A 25,215-nucleotide genomic window follows, 5' to 3' on the forward strand; every position below is an offset into this window, starting at 1 on the left:
TCACCATTCATCATATATGAACAAAATATGTAATGAAATGCTTGGAATGAAACATGATGAAATAATTTTCATTAGAATAAAATAAAGGGTAAGAAAATGTATCCATACCTTCGGATGGTATTCAGAAACAATCACCATAGGCAAATTCTGAGTAACGACACCAAAAAACTGAACTACTTTAGGATGACGGATCTTTTCCAATAATGTCAACTCATATTTGAATGCATTTATGTAGGAAATTCAATAAAAATAATTAAGAAACCTTGCAATATGTGAGAGATATACGAACTTCAAACAAATTTTACAAGTTTCAGCAAAAAATTTCAAACAACTTTTAAAGTTTAAGCAAAAAGTAACCGTAGGTAGGAAGGGGAGAAAAAGTGGGGTCTCGAATTAATTCTGAAAAATTAGTAGGCTTTCAAAATTTAGGTTCTAGAAGTAGAATTATTGCAGAAAAATAAATAATTGCATCATTCAAATTGAATCAAACATATCAGGATGTTATATTCTCCACAACGTATAATGGAGTATAAACATAAAGTTTCTATATACAAAGCTTTGTATCTCTACCCTTGACTTCTCTTTCTCTCTTTCTACCTTTTTTTATCCTTTCTTTCTCCCATTCACTCAATACACTTGCAAGAACCTTCATTTTTTTTGTATTTAAATTTTCTTGGCACCATCCTTTTTTAATTATCAAGGGTTTGTTATTGTCACATCTCTACCTTGTCAATTTTCGTTTTTTCACTCAGCTTTCTTTCTTCTTTTGTCTTCACTACTTTCTTTGCTCCTTCTTCTCAAGCTCTAACTTTTGCTATTATCAACCAATGTCAAATGACCATTGGAAAACCTATAGCCCACTGAGAGGCAGCCAATATAGTAATGCCTCTAATGATAAATTCCAATGAAATCAAAAGTTCTTCTTTAAGATTTGGAAAATTATATTAGATAAAGCATAATTAGTTGAAAAAGAACCTCAAAATTTTGTGTTAAACGACTACAATTTCATCGTATAATATGCCATATTGACGTCATATTTTTCCTACAAAAACATATTAACTAAAATAAGCTCATAAACACAAAAATGCACTAAGTGTTGGTTAACATACACTACCTTGAAATATGACAAAGACTTTATTTCTCCTAACCAGACAGCATAGTCAGGAGGTAGTTTGGGAGCAAACATAATTGACTTAATTTCCACTAGCAATATTAAATTTCAAATTCTTGAAATATGGAAACCAATGGAAGTTTTAGGGGAATGAAGTATAACCTCTAAATACAGAAGGATGACATAAAGGGGAATGAAGACTCAAAAGAAGGACGACGTTTTCGTAGAGAAGGACGACAAATTTGAGGGACAACGAATGAGTAACCATGAAGGATTTGGACACGAATAGAGGTTTAGCGAAAGTGGAATGTGACAGAAGGACGGTGAACGTGTTTACTCGTTTTCGAACAGAGAATGTGTTTACGCATTTTGAACGGTGAACAGACGGACGCAAATCAACGAAGGTGAAGGGAACACAAAGTAGACGAACGGTGACGGAAGATGAACGCAAATGAATGAAGGTGAATGCTGATGAATGCGAAGGGAAGTCTTTTTCGGCAATGAACGCTGATGAATGCACAGATGAACGCGAAGGGAAGGTTAGGTGAACGACGCTTTTGATTTCGGGTGGAGAAGGGACAAAGTCGCGGCGAATTAGGTTTAATTAAGAAAAGGAGAAGTGATCTAATTGAAACGCTGTGTTTTGTAAAAGAATATTAAAACAATATTTTAGATCTGAAGGAGATCGAACAAGTTTATAAGCCAAGGGTCCAAGCTACTCTCTATAAGTGACAAAAATGAGTTTAAAGTTGATTTCTAAACATGAATTTACTATCAAATGTTTCAAGCATGCTTTGATGTTTGAATATTTGAGGATACTGACTTATAAAGTATTTCCAAAGCATGCATTTAGAAACATTTTGGTAAACATGTTTTTATTGATGAATTTACTAATGAAAATTATAAGCAATCATGATTGTGTTAAGTTTTCAAAATGTTTAAGCTTGAAAATAATATTAACATGTTTTAGTCTATACCTAAAATATTCTAAGATATATAGCAACCCTTCGGGAGAGATTTTCTTGTGCATAGAGGTCATTTGATTTGGATATTTAGTAAATACCTAGCTTTCCATCATTGGTATTAGATAAGAGATGAAGACTTGGAATTGGGGCATGGTTGTGCGCTTATTATCAAAAGTTGTCCCCTAACGATCAAACTGGTTCACTGTTGCGAAATGGTGGGTTAGTTGAGGACATGTCATTATTCTCGAACCTTCAGATAAATCTCCTTATCTTAGGGAATTAAAAGTTGTTCAACACAGGCTTGAAACAGACATGTATAGGGCTTTTGTATTTTCCCATAAGGAGCCAATGATTGATTATATATTGATATGTTTTGCAAAGGGAAAGATTTCCCTAACACGTATTGTAAAAAAATATGTAGTTGGCTAGTAGTGAAAAGTTAGCAAGGCTATTCATGTTTCTCTTGGTGTTCCCTCTCACTCCTCTTGAAGCTTATTGTGGGCATTTTGTCAATTTACTTTGGTTTTCTTTTGTCTTCTGTTTTAATTAATTACTTCGTACTTATTTTACATTTTAGTTTTCATTAGTGCATTCTGGATAGAGGATTTTGTTTAGCTCGTTGTTATTGTTGATAAAATTAAAATGCCAACGATTACAATTCTTGAGAACGGACTCATCTGTTTCCAATTCAGATGCCCAAAACTTGTTGAATGGATCCTATCTCGTTGATCGCGACATCTTGCTTGCAAAAGTATGCTCCTCCGTAAATGGACTCCAGGTATTGTCCCTAAATCCTTTGTTTTTTTATTATGTTCCTATATGGATTAAACTAGGTAGGATTCCAATGGAGTTATGAACAGATGTCAGATTGACTATTGTGGCTAGTGCTATAGGAAAACCTCTATCTTTAGATCTAGCTACTAAGGAAAGACGAAGGTTGTCACATGCTTGAGTATGTGTTGAATCAAATGTGGACTCTCCTATGCCTGCTGAATTTATAATTCACCTTAGGGTAAACGTGTGGATGTGATTATGCCTAACTCTTTTGGCAGCCTTATGAAGTTGGGTGAGGGAGACAAGTGGACCTTATCTATAGTGGATGACTCCCCTCCCCCCTTACAAGTGGATGATACCGCTATTGTTCTTAGGCGTATGTTATTAATCACCTTAAGATAATTTCAAAATATAAATATATTTTTAGTATAAGTCCTCACGTTTGACTCTAGACTCACCAATAAACCTTATTTGGATATTACGAATATGACAAAATTAGTGATATTAGATGACTATCAAACGATAATCATAGGGTTATCAACTTTTAAATTTACTACTTTTAAAATTTAGAAAATGTAGTGACATGAGTCATGTGATTATAAATGTTTTTGTTATTTTTGCAGGGTTCCAAAGAAAAAAGAAAAAAGTAAGATGTGATTGATAATATGTGAAAAAAAGAAACAAATTAAAGAAACATAACTCGATATATCTAATTTGTTTAAAAACGACCCCATTTGTAATTTTTCTTTTCAAAAGTCACACATCTTTTTGGAAAGTTTTTTTAGAGAAGCATGCCAATACCTTCATCCTACGTATGTAGATGTATTTATGAATAATTTTTAAAAGTTCAAAACAATTTTTTTAACATTTCAAAGTTTAAGGTTATTTTTTTACACAAACTACAAAATTCAAAAGAATTTTTTTTGTAATTTAACTAAATACTGTTGTATGTATATATATATATATATATATATATATATATATAAATTAGTTATCTTTTTTAGTCCTATATTGTAAAAAAATATGATTATCGATTTATCGAAATCTAATTTGTAAATGGCTTAAAACATTTAGTTTGTTGAAAAAAAAATGACAAAACAATGGACCAATGGACAGCTAATACGAGTCAGTGAACCGAATACACAAAATTCTCTAAATCCAATTAAGCAAGATTTCAAAAAAAAAAAATTCTAATAAAAACCCTACATGTACAGTCTCTCTCATTTAAAATTTCTTTCTCCTCTTCTCTAACGGCCAAGTCTCCCTCTCCTCCCTCTCCTCCCTCTCCTCCCCCATTCTCTCTTGCTCTCTTGTCTTCTTTGGCCTATCTCTCAATTTCCGTTTCTGTAAGGAAGAAACCCTATCATACCCATTTCGCGGATCCATCTCCATCTTCTTCTCTAAGTCGCGGATCCAATCTCCATCTTCTTCTCTTAGTGCGTCCTTTCCATTTCTTCGTACACTCCATTTTTCCTTTCTCTTTTCAAAACCCTAAGGCCTATCTCTCAATTTCCGTTTCTTTAAGGAAGAAACCCTATCATACCCATTTCGCCGATCCATCTCCATCTTCTTCTCTTAGCGCGTCCTTTCCATTTCTTCTTCTTCTTCTTTGTTCGTACACTCCATTTTCCCTTTCTCTTCTCAAACCCTAATTCTCTTTAATTAATTAATTCCCTCTCCTTTCTCTCTCACTTCCTCCCTCTTCCATTAATGGCAGGTTCTCCTTATCTTCCTCCTTTCTCCAGTGTTGATTCCTCCTCTACTTCGATCTGTGATGCTCTTTTCTTCTTCCCTCGCAATTTCGATTCCACCATCGTCACCGATTTTGGTTGCAATTTCTACTCTCTTCAACCTCAACCTTCTAAATTCCCTCACTCTCACCGGATTGACTTCAATGTCCTTGGAACCTCCACTACTACTACTAGTACTCCACTCATCAAAGAATCCGCTGGATTATCAGACGCTCCTCTTCCTTTCCTTTCTAATCCTTGTGCTCTCTCCTTTCCCAACTCTCGCATTACTCCGTGAGTTCCCAATTAATTCCATCTTTATTTAATATTCAATTGTCCTCTTTCCATTTGTTTCAATTATTGAATAGAAAGTTAATTGAATGAACTATGTTCCAATAATTTCATGTGGTTCTAGTAAAGCACAGTGCATCCGGTCGAACTTCCCCCATTATGTAATTTTATGGAGGTAGTTTTGTAAATTGGATTGAAACAGGGGCTATTCAATGTGTATGCATTAAAATATAGGGATTGTTTTTCAATTAAATATAAATTGATTGAGCCTCTGATGTGCTAGTAAGCATCAGATCTCCTCTGTGTATATATAGTTAGGTACTCTTCTTTTTTTTATAGGTTCCGTCATATATATCACGGTCTGAAGTTGTAGCTAAACTTGCTTTCATCTTCAGTTTCTATCACTATTTAAAGGTCAGATTTTGTTCGATTAGAAGAATGTAAATTTGTCAAGGACAATAGCATGCTTAGTTTAATTGTACTCAAATATTGTTACTAAAACAATTGCTTTATTTGTGTTGATACCATTATTTGTGTGGTAGATCTCTTGATTCATTTTGATGTTTGTATTTTGAAGACATACAAAGGTCATAATACTAGTTGCTATTCTTTTTATCTTGGTACGTTTCATTTTTGTTTTAATATTTCACTGTCTCTATAATTGATTGTACAAACATATCTCATCATTCAATCACTTTTCAAGTTTTAGATTCTGAAATTTGTACATATTGGGGTTTTCCTTTTTCTTTATTTTGGATTATTTCAAATCTCCAAAGATCTTTCTTGTAACATTTGCATATTTTAGTTTGTTAAAATCTTCGAAAGTAGAGGAGAAGGCTCCAAAAGCATTCTGTCTCTCATTGCCTTGCCCTAACATTATCATCTGTGTAAGATGTGCCAATGAGTAGACCATTTTCTTTTACTTTTTTTTCCATAGCTTTTGAACCACTTTCCCTTTCTCTCCTTCTCTTTCATTCTTCTTTTATGTTAATTGGAAGAAGCTTTGAGGCCTCTCTTGAAAATAATGAGGTTTTGAATGGGATAGAAAGAGAGTGATGGTGGGATCCATCAAAGGTTTGGGATTTCACACAATGTTCGCATCACTCTTTTAAATGTAATTAGAGGTTGAGGAGTTGATCGCCGATCATAGATAAGGAGGGGCTGGTTAGTGGCTTGGAAAAGAATTCAGACAACATTAATTTTTTCTAAAAAATAAAACCAACCTTCCGACGGTTGGTTAACACTCCTCGACAGTCGAGATAGGGTAAGACTTGTATTCTGGTTCTGTTGATACCTATATTTGTGCTTCATCACTTTATAATTGTACTTTTATTTATCCCCTTTGTATATTTCCATGTGTTTCATGTTTGTCTTTTATGTTTCTTCTATTTATATATTTCTTCATGTTCTTCTCCATTCGGGTTTGCTCTTGCGGAGGTTACACATTCATTGTTGTGCTGGTACTTTAGTTAATGATGTCTAGTAATTTTTGTTTTGCAAATTTTCTTGTTAGTGCTCAAGTTTGATTTCATACTGCCTTTAGCATAGCTTTACGACTGCAGAATTCAATTGCACATTGCCCTTTTTTATTTTGTTATTACTGATGGACTTATTTGTGATACCTTTAAAGAAGAAAATTTATGGCTATTTGTGTTGAAGTTTATTTGTTGATTATTGGTTGGTTTTTTCCCTCCACTTTTCTTAATATTTTGAAGTGTGTAATAAGGTAAGCAATTTTTTAGTCCCCTAAATTTGTTTTGTTGATGAATTGTTTCCTTTTTTTTCTCGGTTTTGTTTTCAGGTTTTCATCATTATTCATTTGGTGGCTAAATATTACTCATGGGTATTTGTTCGATCTTATTTTGTTGTGATCAATTGATATACATAATATGCACTATAAATTTGTTAAATTGTTGGATTATTTGCTTTTTTAATAAGGTTGGAGGAACCTCAAGGTACGTTTTGTTAAAGCATATTTTATATTGATAAATTTGAAGTTGTCAAGTCTATAACAATGATAATGTTAATACGAGTAAATTTATAGCAAATTTAGTTGACTTAACTTATTTACATGCTGGTTGCTCGGACTCTTGGAAAAACCTCTAAGGTTGTTATGACTTACATATCAGTTTTTGAGATTTTCCTTTGTAACTTTTTCATAGACCTTATTGTAGTTTTTTGTTCTTCATTTTTGTTTGTAGGACGTTTCTAGAGAATGCAAGACCATGTTTGAGTGAGAAATTGGTCTCGATGAAATTGAGAGTTCAATGAACAGCACATACAATGCAAGTAAATCTACCTACTCAAACCCATCTTCTATTTCTAAAGCAGAAGGGCTTTCGGTGGCTGAAACAAGTGAGTGATTAAGTTTTTTATCACCCGTATTATTTGTTATCACTAGGGAAAGAAAGCTGAGTAGAAAAAGTAGAATGCCAAATGGAAAAAAAAAAAGATTAGTAAGCAGCGTTATTATTTTAAAATAGAAAACAAAAATTAACATTATTGTTAAACCGAGCCATTCTCGAGAACATGAAATAGAATTGGATAGCTGCCATGCATCGTGTCTATGAATGTTAAGAATGAAACTATCGGTAGGGTTATAGAATAATCATTCTATCAGCCTCAATTATGATACAGGGTTTATGAAATAGAATTTTCTTATGTATTGTAATAGTAGAAGATTCTTCGTCAGGAAGCAAAGCTTATAGCTTTGAAGAGTATCTAAAGGTTACAGAAGAGCAACCGAAAGCTTACGATTAGCTCCAAACCAATTTTCCAGCACAAAGCCAGAGTGGATCCCAAGTACAACGGGAAGGTTGTTAAAATCAAATCTCTTATGTCTTATTTCATAACTATTTAGTTTTGATCTTAACTACAACAATTTTCATTTTTTTCTAGGTGAACATTGTATGTGCTTAGAAATTAAGTGTTTTGAAAATTAGAGGTGAGCAATCACACTTAGAAACTAAGTGTAGAACCATAGAAATGTTACCCCATCGGTTCTAGCAATGCCTAGTTACCGCAGTTCATAACAAAGAAAGAAAAGAGGCTCGTAAATGCAGACCATAAAAAAGTGAGACAATCAACAATTATAAAAAAAAACATATGCAATATGCATTAAAAAAAGCTCATAAAAAATACAGAGTCAAGTCGGTTAGGTCAAGTAGAACATGTTGAGTTCCCTAGCTATTAGAGCTTTTGGGGGAAAACATCGCTTTTGGCCTAACCAAAACTAGACCATCTATTTTTAGTGTTTTAAACATAACGTCAAGTTTGATTGAGGGCTTTGAAAAGAGGAGGAATCCTCCTCGATCCACAGTAGGGCGAAAACGAGGCTTGTTGTCACTTCGAAGGGAGCAGTCAAACTTAGCATTGAGTTTGATTTTTTTTTTTGAAAAGGTAATGATAATATTATACAACAACAAGGTGGACCTCACAGCCTGAGGTCAAGACAAAAGAGCGAACAACACTCACAGAACAAGTAGTTAGACAAAATAACCCATAAGTACCCAAAACAACCCCACATCTCGGGAACAAGAACTAAAACCAAAAGAAACCAACTTGTGTTCCAAACATTAAAAGGACAAGAAGAAGAGAGAAAGACAACAAAGTTAATAAAGAGAAGAGAAACCCCACAACCCGGGAACAAGCAAACGAAAAGAACATTAAATAAGACCATGAACACCATCCAACCAAGAAGCAGCACGCGCTTTAATACACGACCGAATGAGCTGGAATACAACCATAGGCTCCCGAATAGCACCTCCATGAAGACGATGATTTCGCTCCTGCCAAATGAAATAAATTGTAGCACACCAGAGAAGGCGCCACAGTTTTCTCCTCACACTCTTCCCAATACCCTGATTATAAATCCAAGATAACCCAACCCCCAATAACCGATTCTATGAGAAGATGACATAAGCAAAAGGATCCTCGACCAAATCTCCCACCCAAAATGACAAGAAAAAAACAAATGATCACGAGACTCATAGTTCCCTCCACAAAGCAAACACGATAAAGGAATCGACCTATCCCACCGACTTAACCTATCTCTAGTACCCAACCTATCCCTGATGGCCAACCAAGCACAAAAGGAGTGCTTAGGAATATTTCCCCCACCCCATAGTAAACCCGACCAGCCAACCCTACTACTATGAGGACGAATAGTCTCCCACGCACTAGTGATCGAAAAACTATCATGACTCCCCGACACCCAAACCCACCTATCCTCAACACTCGGACTCGGCCTCACTCCCTGAACCCTATCCCAAATGTCCATCAAATCCAAAGAAACAAGCGGCCATCTCCAATCACCATCCCGACCCATGAAATCCACCAGCCTCGCATCCCACCGACTACCCACATCATAGATCACCCTCTTCCCAAACTGCTGGATAATCGGCCCACCCTGAATCCATGGAACCAACCATACTTTACCCTGAATCCATGTTAACATGAGCTTTAAGGATATCCCACTTACGCAATATTTCCCTAAAGCACCAAGATCGACCCACCCCAGCATCGATCTCCCACAGCGATCTCCCTTTAAGGATATAAGATTCCACCCAAGCAACTCACAAACTACCAGATTTAACAAGTAGCAACCATAATATCTTCAACGTGCTAGCTATATTCCAAGAAGATCCATCACGAATATCAAGACCTCCTTCATCAAAAGGAAGACAAACCTCATCCCAGGCAACTTTAGCACCACCTCTTCCCTCCTCCTTACCTCTCCACAGATAAGCCCTCAAGATCTTATCAACGTCTCTGTGGACTTTCATAGGAAGCATGAACACACTAGCCCAATAAACCTGAAGGCTCCTAAGGACTGAGCGAACAAGCTGAAGTCTACCTGCAAAAGATAACACTCTAGCAGACCAAGACCGAATACGACTGGTAATACACTGAATAAGGGGATCACAATCAGAGCTCCGCAATCTTCCAGAGAGGAGAGGAAGCCCAAGATAACTAACAGGGAGATGACCAATGGAAAAACCCATGTTAGCAGCAAGCCGAGAAGCTTTCGAACTATTAACCCCCACAAGAAAAATTGAGCTTTTAGCAAGATTAGCAAACAGTCCTGAAAGCTCACCAAACCTCTTAATAGTCTCTTTTATGAAACTTATAGAATGATTATCAGCAGTACAAAAGATCATCAAGTCATCTATAAAAGTAAGATGAGTTAATCTGACCTTCTCACAAAACTGGTGGAATTGAAAATTCTGAGGTGGGCTGTTCAACATGCGAGAAAGCACCTCCATGACCATCACAAATAAGAACGGGGATAAAGGGTCACCTTGTCTAAGTCCTTTCCTCCCATGGAAAAAACCTTCCAACCGATCCATTAATCATAATGGAGAACATCGGAGAGGTCACACACGCTCGAACCCAACTCACAAATCTTAAAGGCGTACCTATGGCAATCAGCAGGCCAAAGAGGAAATCCCAATTAACAGAATCATAAGCTTTTTGGAGGTCAACCTTCATAGTGGACCGAGGTTTACCTCTGTGCAAATGGTATGCCCTTACAAGCTCCTGACAAAGAAGAATATTGTCAATAATACTCCTCCCAGGGATGAAAGCAGGCTGATTTCCACTAACAAAAGAAGGAAGCCACACACGAAGCCTATCTGCCAATATTCTTGAAATGCACTTATAAATAACGCTACAACAAGATATAGGGCTGAAATCCTCCAATCGATTAACACCATTCCTTTTAGGAATAAGTGTAATAGCAGTCGTATTCACCCCTTGAGGGAAGTAATTGGTCTCAAAGAAGTGTAAGACGACATCACAGAAGCCCTCTCCAACCACTGTCCAAGCTCCTTTGAAGAAGCCAACTGAATACCCATCACGGCCTGGAGCCTTTCCACCATCCATGGAGAACAGAACACGTCTCACTTCCTTCCTGCCAATAGGCGACTGGAGGGCCTGGCAACACTCCTCAGTCCATCTAAACTGAACAATCTCCTCAATACAAGTAGAGAGCTCTCTATAGCTAATATTCTGAGAACCCAGACTATCTTTGAAATAATTCACTACCACCTGAGTCACCTGATCATGGTTAGTCAACCAATTTCCATCTGGGTCAATAACTGATCTCAAAGCATTGCTGCTCTGCCTTGATCGAACATATCGATGAAAAAAGGCAGTATTCTGGTCATCTAGCTTCAACCATCTGATTTGCGACTTCTGGCGCATAGCGGCTTCCTCCACTCTAACCGCTTTCCAAAAGTTTATCGTGGCTAAGCTCGCGTGATTAGTCGCCTCCTCCGACAGAGAGTTCGTCTCCATCTCTCTTTAAGCTCGGTCCATGGTATCATTGGCAAGACGAACATCCTCACTGATGGTTCGGATATGCCTACCAAAATGTCTGCGAAGAATCGACTTGAGATTTCTTAAGTTCCTTACACTATTCACAATTGGAGAAACTCTAGTATCTTTGGTCCAAGCAGAGGACACAACATCCATAAAGGACGCTTCTTCAACCCAATGGTTAAAGAAAAAACGAAAAGAGACCACTTGTTGGCTTCGCTGATTACTGGGATAGACAAGTATGGAAGAATGATCAGAAATACCCCACGGGAGGACGTTAACCCACATGTTAGGCCATGTACTAAGCCCCTCATCATTCACTAGGATACGATCAAGTCTCCTCATCAAACCCAACCCATGTCTCTTACTAGTCCAAGTAAACCAGTTCCCCTGGACCGCGGGTTCAACAAGGTCCGCCTCTCGAATAGCCATGTCAAACTCCTCCATATCCTCCACGTTCGGAGCACCCCCGAAGGCTTCAGAGTGGAGTCTGATGGTGTTAAAATCACCAAAGACCATACCCGGTCCTCTCCAACCAGCAGAGATCTCAATTATTCGCCTCCATAAAACACGTCTCTCGATATTACTATTAGAGGCATACACACACAGAACCTCTACCTTCTCCCCAGAGATCAAATCTGTTATTACACCAGAAATAAACTGGTCGACAACCTCGTTAGTCTCGTGAACACGAATCTGTTACGTTTTCCACATAATCCACATCCGACCTACTCCACTATTGCTGTAGTTACTAATGAACCCCTACGAATCACTAAATCTTCTAGATATCGAGACAAAGTTCTCCTCTCGAACTCTAGTATCCAGGATGCAATAGAAACCCACCGTAGACACGGCTAAGAAGTCCTTCACCGCTCTTACACTTTACAGGGCTATTAAGGCCCCGCACGTTCCACGATACACCAACTAACCATGAGGTCGTATGGGAGCCGCCTCTCCCATAGGAATTACATCACCTGTAGTACTCAAAAACGACCATAGAAGAGTCATCTACTCGTAAGGGAGGAGGGGAGCCATCCACTATAGATAAAGGCCATTTATCTCCTTTATCCACCTCCATGAGGTTGTTAAAGGAGTTAGTGATACTCACTTCCGCCCTTTTCCCTCTGTCCCAAATAGAGATCATTCCCCTATTTTTCCTGTCAACTGGCGGTAAATTCCTCCCGATTTACCTCCACCTTTTCAGGCAGTTTATGGGTAATAATTTCTCCTTCTTCCATGTGTTGGAAGGATTCCAACACAACATCTCCATACTCCCCACAATCTGGAACCACCTCTTTAGTAGGAACAACCTCTTTAACAGGAACCTCTTTACTTGCAGCTTCCTTTTTTACTATTTTCATTGCCTCTTTAAAGGGTGTTTTGCGAGTGTCCAAAAAGATCGACACAAGTTACATTTTTTCCGTTTCCACTCATAAGTGACAGTTACAATAAATTCCTCTCCTCTCTAAGGTTGACTGTTATCTTCGGCAGGCATAATACTGTCCACATTCAATTCCACACATATACGGGCATAAGAAAGACGACGCCTCTCTTTAGTAGCAAGATCAACTGAAAGAGGTTTTCCTATTGCACTCGCTACCACAGTCAAACCAACATCCGTCTATAGCTCCCAACGGAATCCTCCCTAACTTTATCCAAACAGGAACTGAATCAAAGACAAAGGATTCAGGAACTATACCTGGAGTCCATTTGCCGGAGGAGCATAGGTTTGCCTCCAAGGTGCCATGGGCCACGGGATAAGATCCACTCTATCGACTTCAGATGTTTTTGAATTTCAAAAGCAGATGAGCCCATTCTCCATCAGACAAGTAATTGTTGGCATTTCAATTCTACCCCAAATCTTCTCTATAAGACGATAGAGATGACTAGATTACGACAATTTTGCATCAATTAATTGCCTGATGAGGGAGTTCTCCCACACTCTAAACTCCTTGACTAATAATCTTCTTCAAACGGGGGTCACCACAATTTTCTCTCCCACAGTAGTCAGAGGTGTATAGGTCATAGAGAAACCTCTTGTTGAGCCAAATAAGGAAGCCCATGAAATTTTTACCTGCACCTCCAGAATTATTAGATTTATGCACCTCATGCCCACGAATCGGAACAGGCGGCGCCACCATTTGAATTTAGTACCAAACGGTTCTCTAATGGCTGGCCCATCATTCAAATGCCCGACTCATCAACCGGCCCAATCTTTGGGGCACTTGCAATAGCATCCAGCCCAGGTCCATATCCTTCGGTCGCTGCAATTTGCCCAACATGCTGAACACTTGAAGCACCAGCAGGTAAGCACTCCTTCTGTGAGATATCCCAGTTTCGTGTGAGATGGGTGGCATCAACCAGAGATCCATGACCAATTCCATTCATAAATGTGTCCACACCATTCGGCTTCGGCCCATTTACCGGCTCACTAGGCTTCATCAAGTTTTCATTCAAAACAATCGGCCCACACGCCTTTGGGCCAACAATCTTCATGGACCATCTCCGCTCGGTCCATTTCCTGTATTTTGATTTTTATATGTTTCACGGTTCACGTTCTAAACCGGTTCGGGTCCACTCATGTCCGACCGTTTCTTCCTCACATAAATTAGGTCAGCCTTTGCAGTCGCCGCCCTTCGGTCGTTCGCCGCCATATCATGTACGCGTTGAAGGCTTGACATCATGCGTTTCTTCACCTCCTAACGTCACTGGATAATTTCTTCATCGTTTCATGCTTAGGACATCAACCCAACATCCGTGATGATCTTTTCGGCCCAATCTGGGAACACGAATGAACTCAAAAAGAATTGAAATTCAACCGAGGAGATTCATGCGAGATCCCTCCAGCGAGTGAATTAAATCATGGTCTTCAAACCCAGAAGTGGTTGCCAATAAATCGATTCGTACCACACACAATACTTTCAAGATAGTTCAAATCAATTCAGCTTGGAAATAGATTTAAACAATTTCTGGACAGACGTTAATTCTCCCGAATCAAAATGAATATCATTCGTAATGGTTCAATTGATCAATTGTAATCAATTTCGAAATGGATACCAAATGACATTAGTTTTCACATTCAATCTGCCAAAACCGAATGAATTACCTTCGAATTTGATCCCTTGCTGACCGCAGCACTCACCAGGCATTCGCCTCCTTCACCAGCGAGTGAGAGAACTTGGAAATCCTAGAGAGACACGTGTGAGGTACACGCGCCCGAGATGAAATTTTTCCTTTTTACTCTAATTGAGTTTGATTGAGGGCTTTGAAAAGAGGAGGAATCCTCTCTGATCCACAATAGGGGAAAACGAGGCTTGTTGTCACTTCGAAGGGAGCAGTTAAACTTAGCATTGAGTTTGATTGAGGGCTTTGAAAAGAGGAGGAATCCTCTCTGATCCACAATAGGGGAAAACGAGGCTTGTTGTCACTTCGAAGGGAATAATCAAACTTTGAAACTAAGTGTAGAACCATAGAGAGATTACCCACCGATTCTAGCAGGCCTATTACCATATTGCATACCAAAGAAAGAAAAAAGAGGCTTGTAAATGCAAACCATAAAAATGTGACACAATCAACAACTATAAAAAAAACATATGCAATATGCATTGAAAAAAGCTCATAAAAATTAGAGAGTGAAGTCGATTAAGTCAAGTAGAATGTGTTGAGTTCCCTAATTATTAGTGCTTTTGGGGGAAAATTTCACTTTTGGCCTAACCAAAACTAGACCACCTATTCTTAGCGTTCTAAACATAGCATCAAGTTTGATTGAGGGCTTTAAAAAGAGGAGGAATCCTCCCCAAACCACCGAAGGGGGAAAATGAGGGTCGTCACTCTGAAGGGAGCAGTCAAACTTAGCATTGAGTTTGATTGGAGGTTTTGAAAAGATGAGGAATCTGATAGACCCCCATATTACATCTGTACAGCGGAAGAGGGACAAAGAAATTGAAAAAAAAAATATCACGTGCACATGAATAGCATGTGAGGGTTAGTAAAGGGAAGGTTTAGTTACCTTATTGTTAGTATAAATAAAAAGTAATCGTGGGCGGGAAAGTTAGGTTTTGTTTGAGAAAGTGAATTTCTATTCTTCCTTGAGAGAGAGGATAACAGGAGAGGGATTTCATATTGTAATTAGGATTTCATTCCTATTCTATCATTAATAATATAGTAGCAATTTCATTCCAAGACTGGTTTCCATCAAATTGGTATCAGAGCATTGATCTCGGGCAAGAAGAATGCAAATGGTTCATACTCGGATCGAAGAGATGGAGACGTTTGACCAGGAAATACAAGACATTAAGAAAGAGATTAGTAAGATACTGGTGATCGAAAAGACGTTGGCCAAAATATCCAAAAATATGGAGAGGTAGAATCAGATGATGTTACGAATTATGGAATCGACAACAATGCACAATTCATCGACGAAGAATGTGGACGAAGGCGAAGGGTGACCAAGATGGGAGAACGAAACAAGGAAGGAAGAAAAGAAAATAGATGATGAAAGTAATAATGACTGCAATAAGTTTAAGAAGGTGGAGATGTCGATATTCAATGGAGATGATCCCGATTCTTGGCTGTTTCGCGTAGAGAGGTATTTGCACATTCATAAACTTACTGAATTTGAGAAAATGACTGTATCCACTATTAGTTTTGAGGGACTAGCATTGAACTTTTACCGTTCTCTGAAGAAGAACGAGAGAACTTTGTAGATTGGGTGAATATGAAGGAAAGATTATTGGTGCGATTTCGATCCGTGAGGGAGGAATCGTTGTATGTAAGGTTCTTGCAAATTCAACAAAAGACAACGATAGAGGAATATCAAAATTTATTCGATAAGTGGGTAGCTCCTTTGTCGGACCTATTAGAGAAGGTGGTAAAAGAGACATTTATGTCAGGATTGAAACTGTGGATCTAGGCGGAGATGGATTTATGTGAGTCGAAGGGATTAGCACAAATGATACTAATCGCGCAAAAGGTAGAGAACAAGGAAGATGTCAGGAAGCAAATCTTTCTGGATATTCTGGAGAAAAGGTGATAAACTCCCACAATAGCACCAAGGCTAATACCATTGCGAATACAGAAGAAAGTAAAGGAGGAATGAATTGGCCGATGAGAACTATTACTCTACGAGGAACAACAAAAGAGGAAGTACGGAAAGAGGGACAGACGAAGCGCTTATTTGATGCTGAATTTCAATCTAGAAAGAAGGGATTGTGCTTTCACTGTAATGAGAAATATTCTCATGACCACAAATGCAAGATGAAAGAGCAAAGGGAATTGCGAATGATTGTTGTGAAGGAAGAAGGCGAGGAGTATGAAATTATTGAAGGAGGAATTGATCAGAAAGAATTGAATGCCCCTGAGATCGTAGAGGAGAGTCAGGTGGTGGTGGAATTATCCATTAATTATGTGGTGGGATTATCCAACCTAGGGAAAATGAAGGTAAAAGAGATGATACAAGGGAAGGTGGCTATAGTACTAATTGATTGTGGAGTCACACGCAATTTCATTTCAGAAAAAAATAGTGAAAGAGTTGCAACTGAGTACAAAAGAAACGTCGAATTATGGAGTCATTTTGGGCTCGGGCACTGTAGTCAAAGGGAAGGTAATTTGTGAAGATGTTGAGTTAATGCTGGGAGACTAGAAGGTAGTGAATGAGTTTTTACCCTTGAAGTTCGGAGGGGTAGTTGCCATACTTGGAATGCAGTGATTGTATTCCTTGGGAACGACTGGAGTGGATTGGAAGAATCTGATGTTAACATTTACATATCAGGGGAAGAAGGTGATAATCCAAGGAGATCCGAGCCTAACCAAGGTCAGGGTCTGTCTTAAGAAGTTTATGAAAACATTGGGGGAAGAAGATCAAGGCTTTTTAGTATAGTGCAAAGCGTTAGAAAAATAATCATATATAAATAAAATGCTTCACCATATTTATATATAATCATTTCCAAAACAATACATATATGAATATTTCATATCAGTTGCAAAAATAATATAAACAATCTCATTAGATTGTCATAAGTTCAACTCAACATCCTAGTTCAACTCAACTTCCTAAATTAACTAACTTATCTAAAAACTATCCAAAAACTTCCCAATAACAGTTTGAGAAAGCTCCAAGTCGCGACGAAAAAGCTCTAAGTCACCGGTTCTCGCAGCCTGAAAAAAAATTTGATGATAATTAATATAACATAGCATAATAGAAATCCAACCATCACTATTCAACTCAACATCATAGTAGATTTTGTGTTTGCACATTTATTCATTCACTTCAGCTTGTGTAATTGTTTAGCGATAGATCATAAATAAATTAACTAGAATTTCAATGAAGTTATTAGTAAGCCAGAAAATACTTATAATGCACACATGAGGGGAAAGTAAGTACATTGTATAATTAAACAAACACCACATGTTTTTCTACACACTTATAATTATAATGCACGAAAGAGTAAGACATAATGGAATTGCAAATCTAAGGTGGCCAAGCCTCTAACACTTTGAACTATAACTTTCTTTCAACACAATCAAACAAAAAGCCAATACAAAAAATATGCATAAATCACAACTGGATATCCAACCATTGTTGTTTTAAGTTCTAAAAAATAAATTTCTTGTTACCTATTTTTGCAACTATAGTTAATATGAAAGTGTAACACAAAAAAATTAAACAATATTGAAAGTGCAAACATGGTTAACAAATTGGTTGTTACCTTTTTTTTAGTCCGAAATAAGTGACTTGGTTAACAAATGTTCTGCATTTTACCTCCTGTAATTTCAAAAGTAGCTAGATTTTTATTAGCATGAACAAAGAGGGAAGTGATTGATTGAATAATAAATTGCAAAAATATAAAAAAATTCCAATAGAATGGAGAAATTTTGGATACAAATACCAGCTTCTGCAATGATGAAATAACAATGTAGTTCAATAAAATTGACGGAAAACAATGTTTCTGGGTTAAGAAACAACCTCTGTGATTGGGGTATCAAGAACCCTCTCAGAACCATATTTCTCCAAAATCCTTTTGGTTATCTAATTGAAGGGAATAAAAAAGCCAAAAATTGTTAAAATGTACAATTAAATGAATAAGAAATTCAAATATCATGTGAAGTAGAGATCATCTCTTCCACCTACCTAACCTTATAAGTCTCCTGATATTCTCCGACCTGCATCAAAATGTTTGAAATTAATCATAAGTGTAGACAAATCATATAATATACAAACATAAATGGGTTTGTGTTCATTCTCCCTCACCTCTTCTCTCATAAATTTTTTTTTTTTTTTGATCAACAGACATTTCTTCATCAAGTGCAGAGTTTAGAGTATCCCTCACGGTCATCTGTGCATATTCGGGACAAATTTTGGTTTAAAATGGTTAGTCTTTTGTTTTCAAACAACATCAAGCAGTAAGATGGACGACCATTTCTCAACCATAATACAACCGTATAAGCCAAGAGAAATAGGAAGGTAGAGAAAGTTAATGGAAAATAGTTACATTACTCACCTACTGTGTGACAGTAGGGAAAATACGGTCCCGTATAAGCCATATCTCCTTCTATCAATCTGTATCTTCTCATATCAATCATCAACTCCATTGGATTTGTAAGGAGAACCCAAAGCACCATGTGATATATGGACTTTCCCCAACTTTATACGTGAAGAGGGAAGAGGAATTAATTTCTAACCTCTTCATGCGTGAGGTTCAAATTTCTAACCCAAAAAACCCAAAGCACCATGAGCAATACGTCGCTTCTATACAAATACAAAAGGTTCAAATCACAAATCAAGATATCTTCATACGTGAATGAGAATTAATTTCTAATCTCTAAATAAAGAAGGATGGAGTTTTCGTATAGAGAAGCGACGATGGATGACATTTTCGAAGGAGCCCGACTTGAAGCACGGTGGATGGCAGACGGAGATTGAGTGTGAAGAGATGGAATTAATCTTCGGTGGCGATTTCGAATGGTGATTTCGAACGAGTGTGAAGACCAATTTCGAATCACGTCAAGAATGGGTGTGGGATAGGGCTTCCCCAACTTCAAGAACGGTGATTTCAGTTGGAGATTTCAAAAACTCAAGCGCGACGACAATGTGAAGGTGGAGATTTCGAAAATGCTTAGGCGTGAAGAAGAAGAAGATGCGTTTTAATTTCTAGGGCAAAAGGATTAATTCTCACCTAATTATTAACGCGTGTTTCCTTTTTTTTTTTATTTAATCGAACTTGACGTTTTTAAAACGTCAAGAACAACCGCTCTCTTGATGTTTAGAAAATGTCAAGAATGTCGAATTTATAAAAATACTTGACGTTTTTAAAACTTCAAGAATTTAATAGATATTACTTGACGTTTTTAAAACGTCAAGGATAAATAAATATTACTTGACGTTTAAAAAACGTCAAGAAAGTTGAAGATTGGCATATCTCCGCCTTTTCATAGAAATTCTTGACGTTTTTTCTTTGAAATCACCGCTTTCTTGACGTTTTTTTCAAAAAACGTCAAGTAATTAAAACTACAAACGTCAAGAAAGCCTGTTTTTGTAGTAGTGTAAGTTTAAGGTGTTACATTTTGGTTTCAAAAACTTTTGGAATTTTGTGAGAGGTATAGACGTTCATATTCGAATAGATACAAAGGTATAATATTTCCTAAACCCTAATTCTTTTAATTTAGGGTTGCAAGTTAAATAGGTGCAATTAGGGTAATTTTGTATTCCATTTTTCCACTGCGCATGTCTCTTTCTAACATAGACTATGAAGAAACTTTCTCTATCGTTGCCATGCTAAAGTCAATTAGAATAGTCTTATGCATCGCCATGTTTTATGATTATGAAATTTGGCAGATGGATGTCAAGACAACTTTTTTTGAATGAAAATCTTGAAGAGAGTATCTATATTACTCAATTAGAGGGTTTATAGATCAAGATCAAGAACAAAAGGTTTGTAAGATTCAAAAATCCATTTATGGATTAAAACAAACATCTAGATCCTGGAATATAAGATTTGATACTATGATCAAATCTTATGGCTTTGATACAAAAGGTTGACGAACCTTATGTTTACAAAAAAGGTCGTCAATTCCATTGTAGTATTCTTAGTCTTGTATGTAGATGATATTCTACTTATTGGAAAAGGACATAGGATTTCATACTAATATCAAGAAATGGCTAGCTATGCAATTTCAAATGAAAGTTCTGGGAAATGCACAATACGTTCTTAAGATCCAAATTGTACAGAACTGCAAAAACAAAACACTAGCCATGTCTCAAGCATCTTATATAGACAAAATGTTGTCTAGATATAAAATGTAGAATTCCAAAAAGGGTATGCTATTATACATCTATGGAATTCATTTGTCAAAGGAACAATGTCCTAAGACACCTCAAGAAATTGAGGATATGAGAAAAATTTCCTATGCTTCCGCTGTTGGAAGTTTGATATATGCAATGTTGTGTACTAGATCTGACATTTGCTACTTAGTAGGGATGGTCAGTAGGTATCAGTCCAATCTTGGACGTGATCACTGGACAACCGTTAAGAATGTTCTAAAATATCTTTGAAGAACAAAACACTACATTCTCGTGTATGGTACAAAAGATTTAATCCTTACTGGATGCTAGAAAGTCTATATCAGGATTAGTATTCACTCTAAATAGAAGGGTAGTAGTTTGGAGAAGCATAAAACAAACTTGTATAATTGATTCCACAATGGAGGTAGAATACGTAGCAACTTTTGAAGCAACAACAGAAGCATTATGGCTAAGAAAATTCTTGACAGATCTGGAAGTCGTTCCAAATATGCATCTATCAATCAATTTATACTGTCACAACAGTGGTGCAGTTGCAAATTCAAGAGAACCTAAAAGCCGTAAACGGGGAAAACATATCGAACGTAAGTACCATCTTATCAGGAAAATTGTACATCGTTGTGACGTTGTAGTAACCCATATTTTTTCAGAGAAACTGTGGATGCCGCCCGCTTTGTAGTTAGTACAAACGAGGTGATTCTGAATCGTTCCAGTACATACATGAATGACCCGTTAGTTAACGAATGTTGATTAACTCAGTCTATAAGAATTTAGTCAATTAATCTTGAATCATTGGAGTTCATGATATATAGGTCCATTAGGTTCCCTTGCTAGCTCATATGGAATAAACTTAAAACAGTGTGATGGAATAAGTCGAATTGTTCGAATTGGGATAAGAGAGAGAAACTGACAAGTATATGTGTTATAGCCATCAAATTTCATATTAGAAATAGAGCTTTGAGTTGTTGGGCTTTAGTATTCCATGGACATGCAATTTTGCATGGAAAATCCTTATAAATAGGGCCATTGACCTCATTTGATGGGTTGGCTATTGAATTTGGGCTCTTGTACCAAATTGGATTTCTTTTTCTTATTTACATAGAAAAAAAAATTACCAAGCCCATTTCTTTTTCCATCTATTTCTTTCTCTCGGTACTGAGTCTAGAGGATAGTAGGTGAACCCTATTTTAGAATATATTGAAGGATGAAACGTAACTCTTTCACGGAAGTGGGGGCTCTCCACTCCTTAAAAGCTCACAACTTATGTTCGTCCATTCAAATCTTTCTACATTCGATGATGTGACCCAGAAAATTGATACGCTATTTAGCAAAAACACTTTTCTCTTTCTTGAAATATAACTGATTATGTTGGAGCTTGTCAAAAGTCAAACTCTTCGACACGCTCTTCCATTTGTGCGATAGAACTTGAAGAGCTACTTCCACGTTCAAAACTACCTACTTTGGTGGTTTTATGTTCTAACGAATCAACCCTCAGCGCCAATTCATTTATGGGTAGTTTGTCTATTTAGGCATTCAATGCGTCTATTTCTCTTACTTTTTCTTTAAACATCTCAAGTTGGGTCTGGAGAAATCTTACTTCGTTTGGCAATTCTTTCATATCCAAGAATTCCTCTTCAATCTCAGTCAGTCGCTCAGATTGCAACTTTGATAGTTGTTTCATTGTCGACATAATTGCATCTCGCTTAGCCAAGGAGATAACAAAGCTTTAATACCACTTGTCACAAAATGCAACTTTTCAAATACGGGACAGGCGGTTGTGCAACACTTGTTCTAAATTGATGAACAAGGCAACCTTGTGAAATTTGAAAGTTGCGGACAAATTCGTGGTACGATGTAGCCTCGCTTCATCTTTTGAGAGAAATTGGTTTTATAAAACGTGAGAGATAAAGAAAAACATCGATAACATCCTTGAAGAAAAAATTGAATATTGTCAATTGCAAAGAAAGCTTAGATTTGCAAAAATCACAATAGGGCTTAGTTGGGGATTCAACTACCATGCCTCCCCTACAATACATCTTAAACTTTTTTAGCATTGACAACCTTGCATATGAAAATTGCGAAACGACGCACCTTAGGTCGGTGACAACAAAAGGAAAGCAGTTGACTAAACTAAGTACAAAGCATAAAGATAAAGTGGTTTGAGGATATTCGAGCACGCGGCCATAGGCAAATAATGCCTTGGACAAGCATACTTGTGACACTCTACGTGCCACAATCGCAATCTTTCAAACATGGAACGGACAATTGTAGAACACTTGTTTTGCTCAGTCAATAAGTCAGTCATGTAAAATCCGAAAATCACGAACAAACTCACGATATGATATAACCTCCCTTCCCGTTCATGAAAAAATTGTTTTAAAACATGTGAGAGAGAATATCATTAAAAACATCATTAAAGAAAGCGTTGAAGACTTTCAATTGCAAATAAAAATTTGATTATAAAGAATACGATAAGATATGGTTGGGGATTCAACTATTGGGTCTCTCCTATAGTACAGTTTAGACTTTTTGAGCTTTGACAGGTTTGCAAATGAAAATGTGTGACACCTCACACCCTAGGTCTATGACGTAAAAAGGAAAGCAATAGACTAAACTAAATACAAGACATAAAGAAAAGGTGATTTGGGGGTATTTGGGCATGTGGCCATAGATAAACAACGCCTTAAACAAGCATGCTGGTGAGAACAGAAGCTTATAGTTAGCTCAGTATTAAGATTAAGTTATATTTGATATCTATCAATGAAATAGTAAGTTTTTCAAAGTTAACGGTGTTATAACTTAAAAGTGACTATTTCATGGTTCTAGTCTTTTGTAAACTCTTTACATAGGATGTCCACACTTTCATGTCTCTAGGATTTAGGATCACATCGTTTATACTAAATACAAAGCAAACTGCATTCATTGTGTCCTGGAATAAGGTGCCTAACTTTATTCGTACAATCTATACTATTTAGGCTCTATACTTAAACTTGATCAACTTTTATGTCTCTACATAAAGTTCAAGTTTACTTAATAATAACCTCGGGTCCTTAGTTTATTGGCTTTAAGATTATAGTATCAATAACGACTTTATTGAATAGATTATGATTACAACGAGTTTTAGGACATAAATTACAACATCTAGTTCTTACAACTTTTGATTCTAGAGTGTCAACTCTTGTCAACAACTCTTAAATGGGTAATCCATCGAGATGATCGATCATTGCAGCAATAGTGTTAGTGATATATATTAAACCACCAATTGTACCTCTGTAATTATCATAAAAATAATAAAACTACAAACACAATGCTTTTCTTTTGATTCTTGCGTTTTCACGTAAGCTTTGGTTTCGTATACATTGCTTTCAATATGGTATTAGAGCTCATTAAGCCTAAACGGATATTTGGTTCAAGATAGGTGAAACCAAAGAGGCACCATCTTGAAGGGCATGTTGAGATATGTGGAGTCCACAATTGAAAAACCAAGGAAACTTAGACTCCTTATAAAATAGATGAGCTACTCCTCTCATTGCCATTTGGTATTTGATGAAACCTTATACTTTGGTAATATATAATTAAATTTACCTTCAACCACTAGCTTAAGCTTTTAGGTGAATTTGGGGTTTAATATGGTATTAGAGCTGGATTTAATTTGGGGTTAATTTCTTCAAGGCAGGTTTCCAAAAGAAGCGAATTGAGTTAGGAACTTTCATTAGGTAGAGCATTTCTCTTCAACCTTTACCAGTCGTCCACATGGGCCTTGCCCGACTATTTTGTTATGGACATGTTTACATTTTAATTGTTAATAAGCCAACTTAGGCTATCCACCCCACACGAGCACCTACTTGCGTGGCTCGAGATATGGCGTGAAGCCAATCGATAGCACCCATGTCAAGGATGACACCATCTGACCCTTAGCCTGAACCTTTAAACTCTAAACAACAGAGGGAACATAACACATAAATTTTACTAAAACCAATTGGGCTAACCTTTTTCATTTAACAACCTTAGACAAGTTTTACATAGACAAAACGTAATCTTATTTATCTAGAACAAACCTTATAAAACCTTCCCAAAAGCCTAAGTCTGATAGCACAAAAGACTAATTTATCATTAGTACAAAATAACAGGACACATACGATAACAAAATGAAATCCTTCAGTAGACAGGTAGCAGCAAGTTAGGCTTAGAGGACACGATCTCTACCTAGAAAGTGGGAAACATTTTGAATATTATGCATTTTGAAGAGTAAACAATATGCTTGAATAAATACCTTTAAACAATAACACGCTTGAAAGACTGTTCATAACATAACTTAAACATTTTATCATAAATCCGTCATAAATCATGACTTAAGAACATGCTTGAAATCACTTTAAATAAAACATTTTTCCACTCACAGATACAAGCTCAAATCCTTGGTTTATAAATTTGTAATGATCTTCTCATGTCCTGAAATAATGGTAAAATAGTACAATTAATTATCTTTTGCCAAGAAAATATCAAAAGTATACTTAAAAAACTTAAAAAATTACCAAAAATAGCTCAACACGCAATATGACACTGCCTGGCACGAAGGGGTGGGCGGCAGGGCCTTGGTTGGGCGCTGGTCTACTGTGTGTGAATCTCACAAGAGGCTTTTCACGCGCGTTGGGCATGCCCGCGTGCTAACCTTACACACAAGCACATTGTGAACCTCACTTGGTTGCGTGCTTGGCATTTCGTGTA

General features: G+C 36.9%; 2 long non-coding RNA genes across 4 annotated transcripts; one reads left to right on the plus strand and one right to left on the minus strand.

Moving 5' to 3' along the window:
• The first annotated feature begins 4,862 nt into the window (after positions 1 to 4,862).
• On the plus strand, positions 4,863 to 7,310 carry LOC116403775. 2 transcript variants are annotated; one of them, XR_004216604.1, is made up of 3 exons: positions 4,863 to 4,874; positions 6,673 to 6,714; positions 7,073 to 7,310. It is a non-coding gene; the product is annotated as an uncharacterized LOC116403775 (long non-coding RNA). The 2 variants fall into 2 exon arrangements; XR_004216603.1 differs by lacking the exon at positions 4,863 to 4,874 and adding an exon at positions 5,141 to 5,285.
• A 9,853-nt stretch (positions 7,311 to 17,163) lies between these two features.
• Positions 17,164 to 19,352, minus strand: LOC116403741. Of its 2 annotated transcripts, none has more exons than XR_004216573.1 (6): positions 18,689 to 19,352; positions 18,439 to 18,523; positions 18,324 to 18,350; positions 18,154 to 18,216; positions 17,897 to 17,952; positions 17,164 to 17,345 (listed from the first exon to the last, which is right to left on the minus strand). It is a non-coding gene; the product is annotated as an uncharacterized LOC116403741 (long non-coding RNA). The 2 variants fall into 2 exon arrangements; XR_004216572.1 differs by having other exon boundaries at positions 18,319 to 18,350; positions 18,689 to 19,351.
• Between the last annotated feature and the right edge of the window lie 5,863 nt (positions 19,353 to 25,215).

This window comes from Cucumis sativus, chromosome 5 (genome assembly GCF_000004075.3).
Source record: "Cucumis sativus cultivar 9930 chromosome 5, Cucumber_9930_V3, whole genome shotgun sequence".
NCBI lineage: Eukaryota > Viridiplantae > Streptophyta > Magnoliopsida > Cucurbitales > Cucurbitaceae > Cucumis > Cucumis sativus.